The following is a 15,824-nucleotide window of genomic DNA, read 5'->3' as shown; positions in this document are numbered from 1 at the left end:
TTACATTTAAAAATTTTGCAATGCATTTTTATTATTCACGAATGAACCCTAATCATATTATGTTTAGAAATATTCGTAATAGTAAAGTGTAAAATGCATTATTGTAAGAAAAAGTTAGTATATATATTAAAAAAGGGTAAAAGGTCAATTTTTAAAATCGATTCCAAAATTGGCTAAAATGAACGGGTGATTAGGCAAAGGAGAAATTAGTTGAAATCAGAATTTACAGGTACACTTGGCTCTAATCAAGTTTTTTACACCTAACTAAAATATCAACAGAAAACTTTCTTTCCAGATTAGAGATTAGATTAATTAAATCAGTGTTTCCCAACCTTGGCAACTTGAAGATATCTGGACTTCAACTCCCAGAATTCCCCAGCCAGCATTTGCTGGCTGGGGAATTCTGGGAGTTGAAGTCCAAATATCTTCAAGTTGCCAAGGTTGGGAAACACTGAATTAGATTAACAGGGTTGTCAGGGACCTTGTAGGTCATATGCACCAAGATAGATTCCTTGTGTATCCAATCATACTTGGCCAATAAAAATATTCTATTCTATTCTATTCAACACCCACCCACCCACTCACCCACAACTTCCAAAGGCAACTTCTGTTCCACTGTTGTCACTGTCAGAATTTTTTTTCCTTATTTCCAGGTTGAATCTCTCTTTGTTCAGTGTCCATTATTCCTTGTCTGGTCTTCGGGTGCTTTGGAAAATAAATTGATAACACTGATAATATGTCTCCCCTATCCTTCTCTAGACTAGTGATTTTCAACCTTTTTTGACCCGCGGCACATTTTTTACATTAATCCTGGGGCACACCACCAACCAAAATGACACAAAATGACACTCTAACACAGTACATATTATACATATACAGTGGTACCTCGGTTCTCGACCACAATTCGTTCCAGAAGTATGGTTGAGAACTGATTTGGTTGAGTACCAAATTAATTTATCCCATAGGAAATAATGGAAATGGATTTAATTGGTTCCCAGCCCCTGTTGACTCGCTGGGAACCAATTAAATCTATTTTCTTTATTTCCTATGGGATAAAAAATCTGAGGAGCTCTATAGTCTAAGCGCTCCAAGCTGCAGGAAGGGTGGGGGCGGCTGCAATCCCGGCAGCTTCGGGGGGCTCCTTTCCTCAGTGCTTTGTCTTGTTACCTGTAGGGAGCTGCACCAACTTTCTCCTTCCTGGCGGCGGCAACGGCGGCAGCTTCCCTTCGAGTAGCAACAGCACCGGGAACGTCACATAATGAAGGGAAGCTGCTGGAGCGGCGACAACTGCTGAGATGGCTCCGGCAGCTTCCCTTCATCACGTGATGTTCCCGGCACTGTTGCTCCTTGAATGGAAGCCGCCGCCGTTGCTGCCGCTGGGAAGGAGAAAGTTGGTGCAGCTGCCTACAGGTAACAAGACGAAGCACTGAGGAAAGACGAGTCTGCAGAGAGGGGCGGCATACAAATCCAATAAATAAATAAATAAAAGGAGCCCCCCAAAGTTGCCAGGATTGCAGCTGCCCCTGGCGGTAATATTTCGGATAATTAACAAAATTTTCTGTGGCCGTTCGGTATCTGAATTTTTGTTCGGATACCAAAGGAAATTTTTGCTGAAAATTTTGGTCGGTATCCGAAATGTATGACAACCAAGGCATTCGAGAACCGAGGTACCACTGTAGTTAATAATATAATTTCTAAATGTATTTATACTCACTTGTGTGAAACCTGGGCCTGTTTCGATGAACACAAAAGGGATATCCTGGCAGGAATGGTAGAAAGACACACACAGAGCTCTTCCTCAACAGTTCTCAGTCTCTCTCTGTGTTTAGTTTTTACCGCAGTCAAGCTTGAGAAGCTCAGCTCACATAGATATGTGGTTGAAAATGGGAGCAATGTCAAAATAGCTTAGTTGGCCAGAATGGGGAACTCCTTGGCAACAGATAACCAAAAACTGTCCAAAGGAAGATCAGCAAACTTTAGCTTTAAACCACGATTAGAAATCAGGACCATGGGGAGAAGTAGCAGCTTCAACTACTCACCGCGGCCACACAATAACAAATGTGTGGCAGCCTGAGCGGGGACCTTCCTGGGTGTGGATGAGAGGTGGCTTGCTATTGGTTCATCGCTAGTGGTCGGGATGAATCCTAGAAGGTGATTGGTCAGTGAGCATTCCCTGTGCCTCCACTCTTCCTGTCACTGATAGCTGGAGGGATTGTGAGGGGAATGTTTATGTTCGGATGGAGGCAGCTGGTGGCGGGCTGGATAAATTTATTTATTTGTTTGTTTGTTTGTTTGTTTGTTTGTTTGTTTATTTATTTATTTATGTATTTACTTATTGGATTTGTATGCCGCCCCTCTCCGTAGACTCGGGGCGGCTAACAACAATGATAAAAACAGCATGTAACAATCCAATCCAATACTAAAATAACTTAAAAAAACCATCCATACAAATCCAATAAATAATTATTATTATTATTATTATTATTATTATTATTATTATTATTATTATTATAACCAAACATACATACAGACATACCATGCGTAAAAATTGTAAAGGCCTAGGGTGAAAGAATATCTCAATTCCCCCATGCCTGACGGCAGAGTTGGGTTTTAAGAAGTTTACGAAAGGCAAGGAGGGTGGGGGCAATTCTAATCTCTGGGGGGAGTTGATTCCAAAGGGCCGGGGCCGCCACAAAGAAGGCTCTTCCCCTGGGTCCCGCCAAATGACATTGTTTAGTTGACGGGACCCGGAGAAGGCCCACTCTGTGGGACCTAACTGGTCACTGGGATTCGTGCAGCAGAAGGCAGTCTCTGAGATAATCTGGTCCGGTGCCATAAATGGCCTCCGCCGGCCACGGCACACTGGTTGAAAAACACTGTGCTAGATTATCCATGCCAAGTTCCTGCAACTGTTTGTATATTTTAGCCTCCAGTCCCCTTATTATGTTGGTTGCTCTTTTCACTTTTTCTAGAATCTCAACATATTTTTTACACTGTGGAGACCAAAAATGGATGCAGTATTCTAGGTATGATATCAGCAGTTACCAAGAAAGATAATGTGCAGTTGAAAACATATTTTGTCTGCACACAGGGCAATGTCTAGCAACATGAAATTATGGATGAGGTGGAGGGAAGTGAGTTAAGTGATTCATTTGCTGTCCCAGCTAGTATAGCCCTAATAATTTCTTTCACTAAAAAAGGTTCTAGAAAAGCAAAGAGCCAGTAATAATGAATAAAGTCTAATTGCAGACGGACAAGAAAAAGACTTATTTTAGACCAATTTAAAGGTCAGGTGACTTATGAGTGTACTTTGATATTTTATAAGATAGATTATCTTCATTCACTGCCTTTTTAGCCTAATCTGCAGCCAAAGGATTTCCAGGATTCACATGCAATGAATAAAAAATAAACCTGTTTCCCTTTTCGCATGCTTATAATCTAAAAGACAATAAATAGAAAAATAATAATAATTGTTTCAAAATGGAGATTTGGTTTCTTTTATTGATGTTGATGTTATGTTCTTTTTTTTCCTAAGGACCTAAAGTTTTACTGCAGTTTGGAGCCACATCAATATTTGCCTTGTGGTGGTATTTCATCTTTTATTGTAAAGCACTTTTAAATTAAGATTTAGATAAAGCCGGGGCTTTAACATCCTGAGCTATTTCTCAAGCGCTGTACTTTCACAAACTTATTTTTTGATAAAAACAATTGTGAAGGAATGAGGATGTTCTACTCTATTAGAACAAAGGGATACTCCCAGCTTTGCTTTGAGCAGCCATTGGTTTGTCTGTCTGTCTGTCTGTCTGTCTGTCTGTCTGTCTGTCTCTTTCTTTCTTTGGATTTATATGCTGCCCAACTCCCAAATGACTGGGTGGCTCATAAATAGAAACCAAAACACACAATGTAATATTAAGACCCCATTAAGAACAATTTACAATTCAAAACAATTTAAAACCAACAATTAAAAACAGTTAAAAAAACATGCAAATTATTAATGACCCGATCCAGACATTATACTATCAGATCAACAGCCCCAGGCCTGCCTGAAAAGCCAAATCTTTACAGCTTTTCATAAGGCCAGTCGATGGGGATAGATCTCAGGAAGAAGCTGGTTCCAAAGAGTTGGGGCAGCCACAGAGAAGGCCCTCCCGCAGGCCCATCAGCTGACACTGTTTAGCTGATGGGACCTTTGGCAATTGTCAAGTGCCAAGGAAATCAGGGTATTTAGGCAGATCAATGAGTATTGCAAGCTTAAGCTTTCTACCAGAATCTGAATTGCTAAGGATCAAGGGAAATGAGTGGGAGTTAAGGATAGAAAGGAATTCAACATGGTCTGGACTTACTTTCCTCATGGGTGCAAAGGGACTGATGATTGATGTTGTCAGGTGTGCTTCCATTCAAAGTCCAGAAAAGAAAGACCCCCAACTCCATTTGATAGAGATGAGCACTTTTACTAGACCAGTAGTGATAGCAACAAAAGGAAAGCAAGTTCCGAGGCAAAAGGCCCGTAAAATGCATGTACAAAGAATCTCCAAACCCTTCCGAAACTGGTAATTCATCCAATCTCCATATCCCAAGATGTCAGGTGGGTGCGCCGTCTGTTTGTTCTTCCACATGTGGTCCATCAAAGCCATTGACCCTGAGCAGGCTGTAAACATATCCATGATGCCTGGCTGTATCGGGCAAACAGTGATGAGAACTTTCCTCCTTAGCATTGTATTTAACTACAAAGAGATCAACCACGGCACACTCCCCTCCCCAAAATACCTAACCTCCCCCCTATTACTGTGACCACTGAAGCAAGCAGGCAAAGTGACTGTTGTGGTTAGCTCTGGCCCAGCTCCTGCCCCAAGGACTGTAGATGTGGGGGAGACATCCACATGCTGCAGGCCTGTTTTGCTCCCGGTGGAATTTGCTGATGAAGGCTCCTCTGACCAAGAAGACATGAGTGACAGGGTGGAGGAGAGTGTGGCAGACAGCTCAGAAGGAGATCAATTATCTAGCTCCTGCTTGGATTCGGAACAAGAGTTAATGATACAGCCACGCATGTGGAGAGCGATGCATAGGCAACAACAACTGAGAGATTATTATCAAAGAAAATGAGGCCACCTGTGGTTGCGTGGGGCTGTGGTAATTAGTGAGGCTGCTATAAAGAGCAGCATGTGGGTTTGGCCATTGTGGAGGATTATCTGATCGTTGTGTTTCATGACTGCTTTACTGACTTTGACCTTTTGTGTGCTGATTTTTCCCCACTTTGAAACTAAACCAGGGCAAAGTGTGTTTCACTTTGTGAAAGAAGGACTGTGAATTGCCTCACAGCTGCAAGCTAAGTATCACAGAACTGATAAGGGACTTGTACAAATTACCAGTTTGTTTGGAGACAAGTGCTCTTTGCTATACCAAAAGAGGGCTTAGTTTAAGTGACTTTTCATGATAAAGAACATTGTTTTGAATTTTCAAACGTGTGTGTGTCTGAAATTGTATCTGTGCATTTTCGGGAGGATTCTACCAGAGAGCCCGACAGAACAGTGACAAAGTGGAGTCTGACAGATGATGAATTTGACCCCTCCCTCAAGCTCAGCCTGCTCCGTTACATCATCTCTACATAGACTTAGACAAAGCATCCCTTCAAAACTCTACATAATCCTAATGAAGATGCTAACAATCATCTTGAGTTCAGTTTTACTCCTGGTGATTTAATGGACATGTCTATCTAAATAAAAATTTTTTGACAGCAGTATGGAAATGGATTGCCATTGCCTTTTCCCCGACATGGTGTTTGCTTGTTTATTTGACTCCCTGTCTAGAGATGCCTTTCCATGATGGTGCCAGTTAAGAACTTATAAAAGTTCTGTTGGCAAAGTGCAATGTGGCAGGCAATCTCTGTCCATACCTGGAGTTTCATCCCAATGAGCAAGTTGAGTCAGGCTTTCCATCCTTCTGAGTAAAAGGAGAATCCTGGCTGTTGGGGGCTATATGACACTCCGCAGTCTGCATTGGTTGCCGATCAATTTCCGGTCACAATTCAAAGTGTTGGCTATGACCTATAAAGCCCTTCATGGCCTCGAACCAGGATATCTCCGGGACTGCCTTCTGCTGCACAAATCCCAGCGACCAATTAGGTCCCACAAGTTGGCCTTCTCCAGGTCTCATTAACTAAACAATGTCGTTTGGCAGGTCCCGGGGGAAGAGCCTTCTCTGTGGCGGCCCCAAATCTCTGGAACCAGCTCCCCCCAGAGATTAGAACTGTCCCCACCCTCCTTGCCTTCCGTAAACTCCTTAAAACCCACCTTTGCCACCAGGCATGGGGGAATTGAGATATCTCCCTCAGGCCTATACAATTTATGTATGTTATGTTATGTTTGTATGTATGTTTGATTAATAATGGGTTTTTTAAAAATGTTTTTAAATTATTAGATTTGTTATGAATTGTTCTATCGCTGTTGTGAGCTGCCCCGAGTCTACGGAGAGGGGCGGCATACAAATCTAATAAAATCAATAAAATAATAAAAATAAATATGAGCTACAGTGGCACAGTGGTTAGAGAGCAGTACTGCAGGCTACTTCTGCTGACTGCAATTTGTCAGTTCAAATCTCACCAGGTTCAAGGTTGACTCAGCCTTCCATCCTTCCAAGGTGGGTAAAATGGAGGCCCAGATTGTTGGGAACAATATGCTGATGCTGTAAATGACTTAGAGAGGTCTGTAAAGCACTATGAGGTGGTACATAAGTCTAAGTGCTATATGCAAATAATGCTCCAAAGAAAACTGACCAGGGAATGTTGTAAAACACTATGAATAGTATTTAAATCTACAGTAATTGTTATCGCTCTTGCTATTCTGTGTATGTGTTTTTATTTCATCGAATGTTCCCTGGTATTCTTCATTAGGAGAAGATAGAGGTCATCAGAACGGTGGGAAATATTCTTCTCACAACCAAAAGAAGCTGAAATAAAGTATTCTTAAAAATAAAATAGACATTTAATTTAGTTCTACCACTGAAATTATGCCAAATATGTCCTAAATACCCACCCACCTTTGCAAATTCCTCCTCCATAAAATGTCAGAGGGAAAATAATGGAAAGTCAATAAAAATAGAAAACTGAAAAGGACAGAAAAATAAATTTAAGAAAGCAATATGAATGAAACAACTCAAGGGGGTATTAATGAAGCAAAATAACAAAGTCATCCACATATTTATTTTTATTTATTTATTTTATTTATTGGATTTGTATGCCGCCCCTCTCCGTAGACTCGGGGAGGCTAACAACAATGATAAAAACAACATGTAACATATGCACAAACAAAGTCTTCAGTTAGTACGTTGGTTGTTTACAGAGTTCAGTTTGTCAAGGGATGTGTCAAAGACTTCAACTGAAAGAATGACACATAGTATTCCAGTTGTTTTTCCTCTCTCTTTTTAAAAAAATACAATGAAAAGCACTTTCCTCTCCAGCTTCCAGCTATGTAAGGGATTTGCAACCCTTTAATAGCTTCCCATTCTGCAGGAAACAGTTCTCTACCTACCCTTCCAACACAGCTGGTCATTATTATTATTATTATTGTTATTATTATTATTATTATTATTTATTGGATTTATATGCCGCCCCTCTCCGAAAACTTGGGGCAGCTAACAACAATCATAGACAATATATACAATAATAATCCAATACTAAAAGCAAATTAAAACCCCTTAATATACAAAACCAAACACACATACAAACATACCATGCATACCATTGTAACGGCCTAGGGGGAGAAGAGATCTTAATTCCCCCATGCCTGGCGGCAGAGGTGGGTTTTAAGTAGCTTACGAAAGGCAAGGAGGGTGGGGGCAATTCTAATTTCTGGGGGGAGTTGGTTCCAGAGGGCCGGGGCCGCCAAAGAGAAGGCTCTTTCCCTGGGTCCCGCCAAGCAACATTTTTTAGTTGACGGGACCCGGAGAAGGCCAACTCTGTGGGACCTAACTGGTGGCTGGGATTCGTGCAGCAGAAGGCGGTCCCTGAGATAATCTGGTCCGGTGCCATGAAGGGCTTTATAGGTCATAACCAACACTTTGAATTGTGACCGGAAACTGATCGGCAACCAATGCAGACTGCGGAGTGTTGGTGTGACATAGGCATGTTTGGGAAAGCCCATGATTGCTCTCGCAGCTGCATTCTGCACGATCTGAAGTTTCCGAACACTTTTAACCCTGCTGTTCTGTTCGAAAAAAGTTCCTAATGTTATGTTCCCGGGTCACCCTGACCCGGACCGAAAACTCTTCATTTGCAGTGCTTATGTTTGGTCTTTTTGAAAGCTTTTTTCACCTGGAAACATGTTTGAACATTTCTGCACACAATGGAATGAAAATTGAACTGAAAAAATTAATCCTTATTGGTTTATTTTGCACATAAATGTGCCTCCCCCCCCGTTTTTGTGAAAGTTTTTTCAATTTATGGATAGTTTTGCTTGCAAAATCCATTCTATTTTACTAAAGTTGGTGTGGGATTGGTAGCTTGAACATTTCTGCACACAATGATATGAAAATTGAACTGAGAAAATTAATCCTTATTGGTTTATTTTGCTCATAAATGGGCCCCCATGCTTATACTCAAATAGGCTTATACTCGAGTAGGCTTATACTCGAGTATAAAATGATATGGTCTTATATTCAAAAATAAACCAATAAGAATCATTTTTTTTCAGTTCATTTCTATTTTTCTTATGTTTAGGATTGTTCAATTTAGTATATCAAAACTTTTGAGTTTATTGATAATTTTGCCTGCAAAATGCATTCTATTTTACTATTCTATTTTGGTGTGGGATTGGTAGCTTGAACCTTTCTGAACATAATGATATGAAAATTAAACTGAAAAAATGATCCTTATTGGTTTATTTTGCTCATAAATGGGCCCCCATGCTTATACTCAAATAGGCTTATACTCGAGTAGGCTTATACTCGAGTATAAACCAATAAACCAATAAGAGTCATTTTTTTCAGTTCATTTATATTTTTCTTATGTTCAGGATTGTTCAATTTAGTATATCAAACCTTTTGGGGGAAAATTCCTTAGGGATTTGTAGCCTTAAAAAATATAAATTGACACGAAATTCAAAAAGGATGGGGGGAGGGGCTTTTTGATCAAAATAAAAATATAAGTCTCAATTTTTCCAGTTCAATTTTCATATCATTATGTTCATAAATGTTCAAACTAGTTTTCCAGTGGAAAAAGTTTTCAAAAAGACCAAATTCAAGTACCTAAAAAAAATCATTTTGATCCGGGTCTATATGACCCGAACAGAGTAAATGTGACTTTTTTTTTGCCAAGAAAAAAATTTTTCCCCCACCCCCACAAATATTTTTTTGATGATCAGCATTGTTAAATTGAGTAAATGAATGCGTAAGATTTTAAAGAATATTTCGGATTTGGAGCATAAAAAAATAAAAAGTGAAAATTGTTGCAAGCAGCCAGGGGGGGGGGGGAGGCCTTATTTCTGATGTTAAAAAAACAGTAAGAATCATTTTTTTCAGTTCCTTTATATTTTTCTTATATTCAGAAATGTTCAAGGTACCATTCCCACACCAACTCCAGTAAAATAGACTGCATTTTGCAAGCAAAACTATCCATAAATTGAAAAAACTTTCACAAAAACGGGGGGGGAGGCACATTTATGGGCAAAATAAACCAATAAGGATTAATTTTTTCAGTTCAATTTTCATTCCATTGTGTGAAGAAATGTTCAGACTACTTTCCAAGTGAAAAAAGCTTTCAAAAAGACCAAACATAAGCACTGCAAATGAAGAGTTTTCGGTCCGGGTCAGGGTGACCCGGGAACATAACATTAGGGAGTTTTTTTTTTCAGCAAGAAAGAAACCTCCCACCCCCCCAAAAAAATTCTCATAGAGAGAACCCCTGAAATGATGAAAAGTCATGAAATTTCAAGTTTCAGATATGCAGGGAAAATTTTTTACAGGGTCTCAAACCTTGATTTCGGGTCTCACAGACCCGAACAGAACAGCAGGGTTAAAAGGTAGCCCCATGTAGAGAGCGTTACAGTAGTCGAGCCTTGAGGTGATGAGGGCATGAGTGACTGTGAGCAGTGACTCCCGGTCCAAATAGGGTCGCAACTGATGCACCAGGCGAACCTGGGCGAACACCCCCCTCTCCACAGCTGAAAGATGTTTCTCTAATGTGAGCTGGATGCAGTATACGTGAGTTCCCAGAATATATGCATCACCCCATGTTAGGAAAGAATGAAACTATTCCTAACTGGAGTTAGGGAAAGATCTTGCAAGATTCACAAATTTTATTTTTATTTTTTACAATGCCTCTTACTTGAATGAACTGGGAGTTGATCTGGATCGAACTGCTGACCTACTGACAAGTAATAATTCATCTAACTTCTGATGGATCCCTATGACATTGCATCAGTTGTTTATTTACTTATTTATTTTATTTTATTTATTATTTGGATTTGTAGGCCACTCTTCTCCAATCAGGACTTCTCTAGTCATTTGGTCAATAATACTTTTCTTTTTTGGTGAGTTATAGATTTCTAAATACTCAAGAATTAACAAATTTTCAGTAGAATACAAAAGTTTCCCATCCGTTTTAGAATCACTAGCCACTAGTCAAGATTTTTTTTCTCCCAACAGTCAAAATCCATGTTGCTATTTTAGCAGCAAATAATACCTTCCATTTTCAAGTTTATTTTTCACATCAATCTCCTTATTCCTTTAAGACTTTCTTCTTTGCTAACTTCATATTGGAGCATCTAAATGACTACCTCTCCCCAATTGCACTTACAGTCTGTTCTGCCGGTGTGTCTCAACTGCCTGTAATTACAGGGTAATTAGTCCAGGAAGACACACACCACACGATAAAAGAAAAACCCAAAAGTTTTTATAAACAGAAAAACAGAAACAGCTCCCTTTTTAAATGCCAAAGGGATTCTCTGGTACACACAAGGCACAGGTTAAATGCAGTCCAATTGCTCACCCAATAACTGGGAAATTGAGTCCAATTCTAAAGTCCAGAGAGTCCACACACACAATCCTGAACAGCAAAAACCACGATCTTGATGAAACAATGAATCAGATAAACTGCCATGAGGCTAAAACACCAGGCTGCACTTTTATCTGTAGCATTAATTACAGCAGCCCCACCCAACCACAGGTGGCCTCATTTTCTCTTGTAATAATCCTTCAGTTGCTGTCTCCTATGCATCGCTCTACGCATGTGTGGATGTGTCATTAATTCTTGTTCAGAATCCAGGGATGAGACAGATGATTGATCTCCTCCTGGGCTGTCTGCCAAACTCCCCTCTTCCCTGTCACTCACGCTTCCTTGGTCAGAGGAGACTTTGTTGGCAGATTCTACTGGGAGCAAAACAGGCCTGCAGTATGTGGATGTCTCCCCCACATCCACCTCCACCTTCCTTGGGGCAGGAGCTGGGCCAGAGCTAACCACAACACAGTACCTGAATACCATCAGATCTGGTAAAAGAGACAAGCTTTGGGTACCATTTATTAACGAATGCTATCTGATGGGACCCAGTGAGAGACCCCTTTCTGCTGTGGACCTGGTCTTTGGAATATCATCTTATTAGCAAACACTGGCTTTTTTTAAACACCACTAACAACAGGCATATATGTTCAGTTGTAATGTTATATTTTTAACAGCCCAGAGTCACGATAATGAGAAAGGCAATCATATTCAATAAAATAAATTAATATTTGCCAATCTTCCTTCTCACACGAACACTATGTCCCAAGAGATCCTAAACTAACTTCATTTCTCAGCTCTTTATTAGCACAATTAAGCATAGAGTTACTGTAGATTGTTCATTTTGATTGTCGCATGGATACAGGGATAGCATGAAGAAGCCGCAAGATGTTTTGGCGAAAAAATTCTCACGAGACCCCTCCTGCGAAACTCTCAGTACATTATTTCTGTTCCCCGCCTATAAAAAATTCCATCCTCTTTACAAGTGTGATCAGATGTTATAAATGTTGAAATGTTAACATCCTCTTGCTTTTCAAAATATCAAACTTCCAGCTTTCAAGTGTGAAAGAGGTCAATTTCCTGAGGGAGAATCGCTTGGAAGTTCTGCCTCTCTGTGAAGCAGAGTGAATAAGAAAATTTACATGCCACATTTATTCAGAAGACCGAGGAAAGATGAGCCCATTGAATTATTTATCTCAAGGTTTCAAGTTGTGGAATCTACAACAATGGAATTGCCAAATAAAACATTTGTCTTCCGCAAAATTTCTCCTTCTATTATGTGCCCCCCTCCATCCACTTCAGATCATGCAGAATGCAGCTGTGAGAGCAATCATGGGCTTTCCCAAATATGCCCATGTTACACCAACACTCCACAGTCCGCATTGGTTGCCGATCAGTTTCTGGTCACAATTCAAATTGTTGGTTATGACCTATAAAGCCCTTCATGGCACCAGACCAGATTATCTCAGGGACCGCCTTCTGCTGCACGAATCCCAGTGACCAGTTAGGTCCCACAGGGTGGGTCTTCTCCGGGTCCCGTCAACTAAACAATGCTGCTTGGCGGGACCCAGGGGAAGAGCCTTCTCTGTGGCGGCCCTGGCCCTCTGGAACCAACTTTCCCCAGAGATTAGAATTGCCCCCACCCTCTTTGCCTTTTGTAAGCTACTTAAAACCCACCTCTGCCGCCAGGCATGGGGGAATTGAGATACCCTTTCCCCCTAGGCCTTTACAATTTTATGCATGGTATGTCTGTATGTATGTTTGGTTTTTTATTATAATGGGTTTTAATTGTTTTTAATATTGGATTATTGTTATACGCTGTCTTATTATTGCTGTTAGCCGCCCCGAGTCTCCGGAGAGGGGCGGCATACAAATCCAATAAATAAATAAATAAATAAATAATAAATCCTCCCAATAATAAAAGCTATGCTGGAATGGTTAAAAAGGTGAATGGAAAACCTACCATTTGTGATAGAAGTTGGACTAATTTGGATCATGGAAGATAGTTGATAGGCCCCAAGACAGGAGTGTGATTCAGTGAAGGGCTACCAAAATTTTTACTACCACACTGTGGATGTGGCTTAGGCAGGACACCCTGCATTTTCTTTCAACATATTTCAGTGCAAACTGGGTGCTCTGGGGCAGAGCTCCATTTTCGCTACCCCGCTGCGTTCCTCTCCCGGGCGGGCAGCAGCCCATCCCTGAGTGATTCTACCTCTTCAGGCCGTGTTGAGTGAACCAAATTCTCTGACGATCAGCTGGGAATGAACAGGTTCGCTCCGACGATCAGGTGGGCCTGCCCACACGCCTGCACACTTTACTGACCTATATCTTTCTTCTCAGCTGATTCGCACAGCAGAGCAGATTGTTGTGCTTCAGCTGTGTTTCTCTCCAGCAGTAATGCAGAAGGTAAGTTTTCATGGACATACAGTGTGCAGCAGGCACACATACGTGCTAAGCACATGATCACAGAACTGGTTGCTAAACTGGCAGGAATCCACCATTGCCTCAAGTCACAGGAGTAGGAATCCCGATTGCTAGTTTTGTTTGTAATAAATCTAGCCTCCTCCATGATTTAATTGAGAATGAGGACAGATCTGGCATGCATCACTAAAACCTGGATTGATCTATCTATCTATCTATCTATCTATCTATCTATCTATCTATCTATCTATCTATCTATCTATCTATCTATCTATCTGTGTTGAATCACCCTGGTGTATTGAAGGAACATCACAGCTCCTTATTTGCCTCTCGACACAAAAATACGTAACCCTTCCCTGGTGCAGAGCTGAAGGGATTGGATACTGTAGCCTAGAGGATAATTCTCTGCCTTATAAGGCAAAGGTTGCAGGTTCAGATCACATATATATATTATCTACAGCAGCACGAAGCTTACAACTTCAGCCTGATGATGGTGAATGTGATTTTACCGAAACGTCGCATAGACATGCAAAATATTACACGGGGCAAAACCCGAACTCAGAACAATATATATATATATATATATATATATATATATATATGTATGTATGTATGTATGTATGTATGTATGTATGTATGTACGTACGTACGTATGTATGTATCAAATGTTTTTAGCTATATATATATTTTCACGGGTACAGGTATGACGGTCTTGGCATATTCGGGTTTCTTCCCGTGTAGGATTTGGAAATTTCTCGCGACGTTTCGACGATATATATATATATGTATATATACACTCGTTCATTTGATTTATATGCCACCGCACTCTGAGAACTTGGATGGATGAAAAGTGGGGGTGAATCATGGACAACTGTTCCATCAGGTTTCAAATTTTACATCAGGCTGTCAGCCCTTCAAAGCAGAAACCCCTGTGCCTGTAGTGATACCAGCCAAAGATAAGAGAATGTGTCCAGATACCAATAAGAATCCAAATTTAAATCTACTTGGTGACCATAAAGATGTAAAGTACAACTATTATATCTGCAGAATGTCATCCAACTGCACTGCTTAAAATTTTCAGACCCTTGTGAGAAAGGAAAGGCTGGAAAAGCAATCTGTGTTCATTGTGATCACCTGGTCAAGAATCTCACAGCTGAAACTGTTCACATTCAATTGGAAGTCAATAGGACAAGAGCTAGAAAGATGACAAAAACCAATGCCATGTGTAGTGTGGTGTTGCCAGGCAGGTTTTCAGCTTGTAGATTTGAGGAAAGGAACATAATAGTCTGTAATTTTACTTTGTCTACTTGTGGATAGGATATCTGCCCTACTGGGCTGATAAAAAGGACTATTTCATGCTGTAATCCATGGCAGGGGGTGGTTCCTCCTGATTTAGACCAATCACCCAAATCCCCAGTGACCCGCTGGTGATACAACACAGATCCAGTTCAGGTGGTGCTGGTCCATGGGCACTGCCATCTTTTTTCAGGAATTTTTGCCAAATTTCTCTGTGTTTGGACAGCTTTTCCATTTCTACTGCTTGAAAAAGAGGCCTCCCACCTGCCCCTGGGTTGTTAATAATAATAATAATAATAATAATAATAATAATAATAATAATAATAATAATAATAATAATAATAATAATATAATAATAATTTATTGTCATTATCAAAACAACGAATTGTCATTGGCAATGAAAGTTGTGTGACACCCAGAGACCAGTCCCACCATACATAAAATTAAAAAATAGAATAAAAAATAGAAAATAATAATAATAAATTTATTGTCATTGTCAAAACAACGAATTGTCATTGGCAATGAAAGTCGTTTGACACCCAGAGACCAGTCCTACCATACATAAAATTTAAAATTAGAATAAAAAATAGAATAAAATGTCCCACCCATTACAAATTCCCCACCCTGAACCACTCAACCATCTACATGATAAACTGAGTAATATTGTCCAACAGTTCACTGATGGTGACCCTTTAGTTCATTGTTAAGTGCGAGTATAGCTCTGGGATAAAAACTATTCAGGAAATGTGTGGTCCGAGTTCTAGTTGTTCTGTATCTTCTGCCAGAAGGCAACAGTTCAAAAAGATTGTAAGCAGGATGAGAAGAGTCTTTGAGAATGTTATGCACCTTCCTAGAACAGCGAGATGTGAAGATGTCGTCCAGGGCGGGTAGTTGGGGCCCAATGATGTTCTGGGCAGTTTTAATAGTTCTCTGTAGAGCTTTTTTGTTCACTACAGAGCTGCTCCCATACCAAGCTCGAATGCCATATGTCGGGACACTCTCAATGGTGCTGCGATAGTAGATGCTGAGATAAATTTATTTCTTCGCCTGAAGCACAGCTGTGTTTTTGGGCTAATTCCTGACTCTGAGCATGTGCAAAAGTGCGAACCAATGGCAA

Source organism: Erythrolamprus reginae, chromosome 12 (genome assembly GCF_031021105.1).
Source record: "Erythrolamprus reginae isolate rEryReg1 chromosome 12, rEryReg1.hap1, whole genome shotgun sequence".
Taxonomy (NCBI): domain Eukaryota; kingdom Metazoa; phylum Chordata; class Lepidosauria; order Squamata; family Dipsadidae; genus Erythrolamprus; species Erythrolamprus reginae.
Note: the sequence above shows the minus strand (reverse complement) of the source record.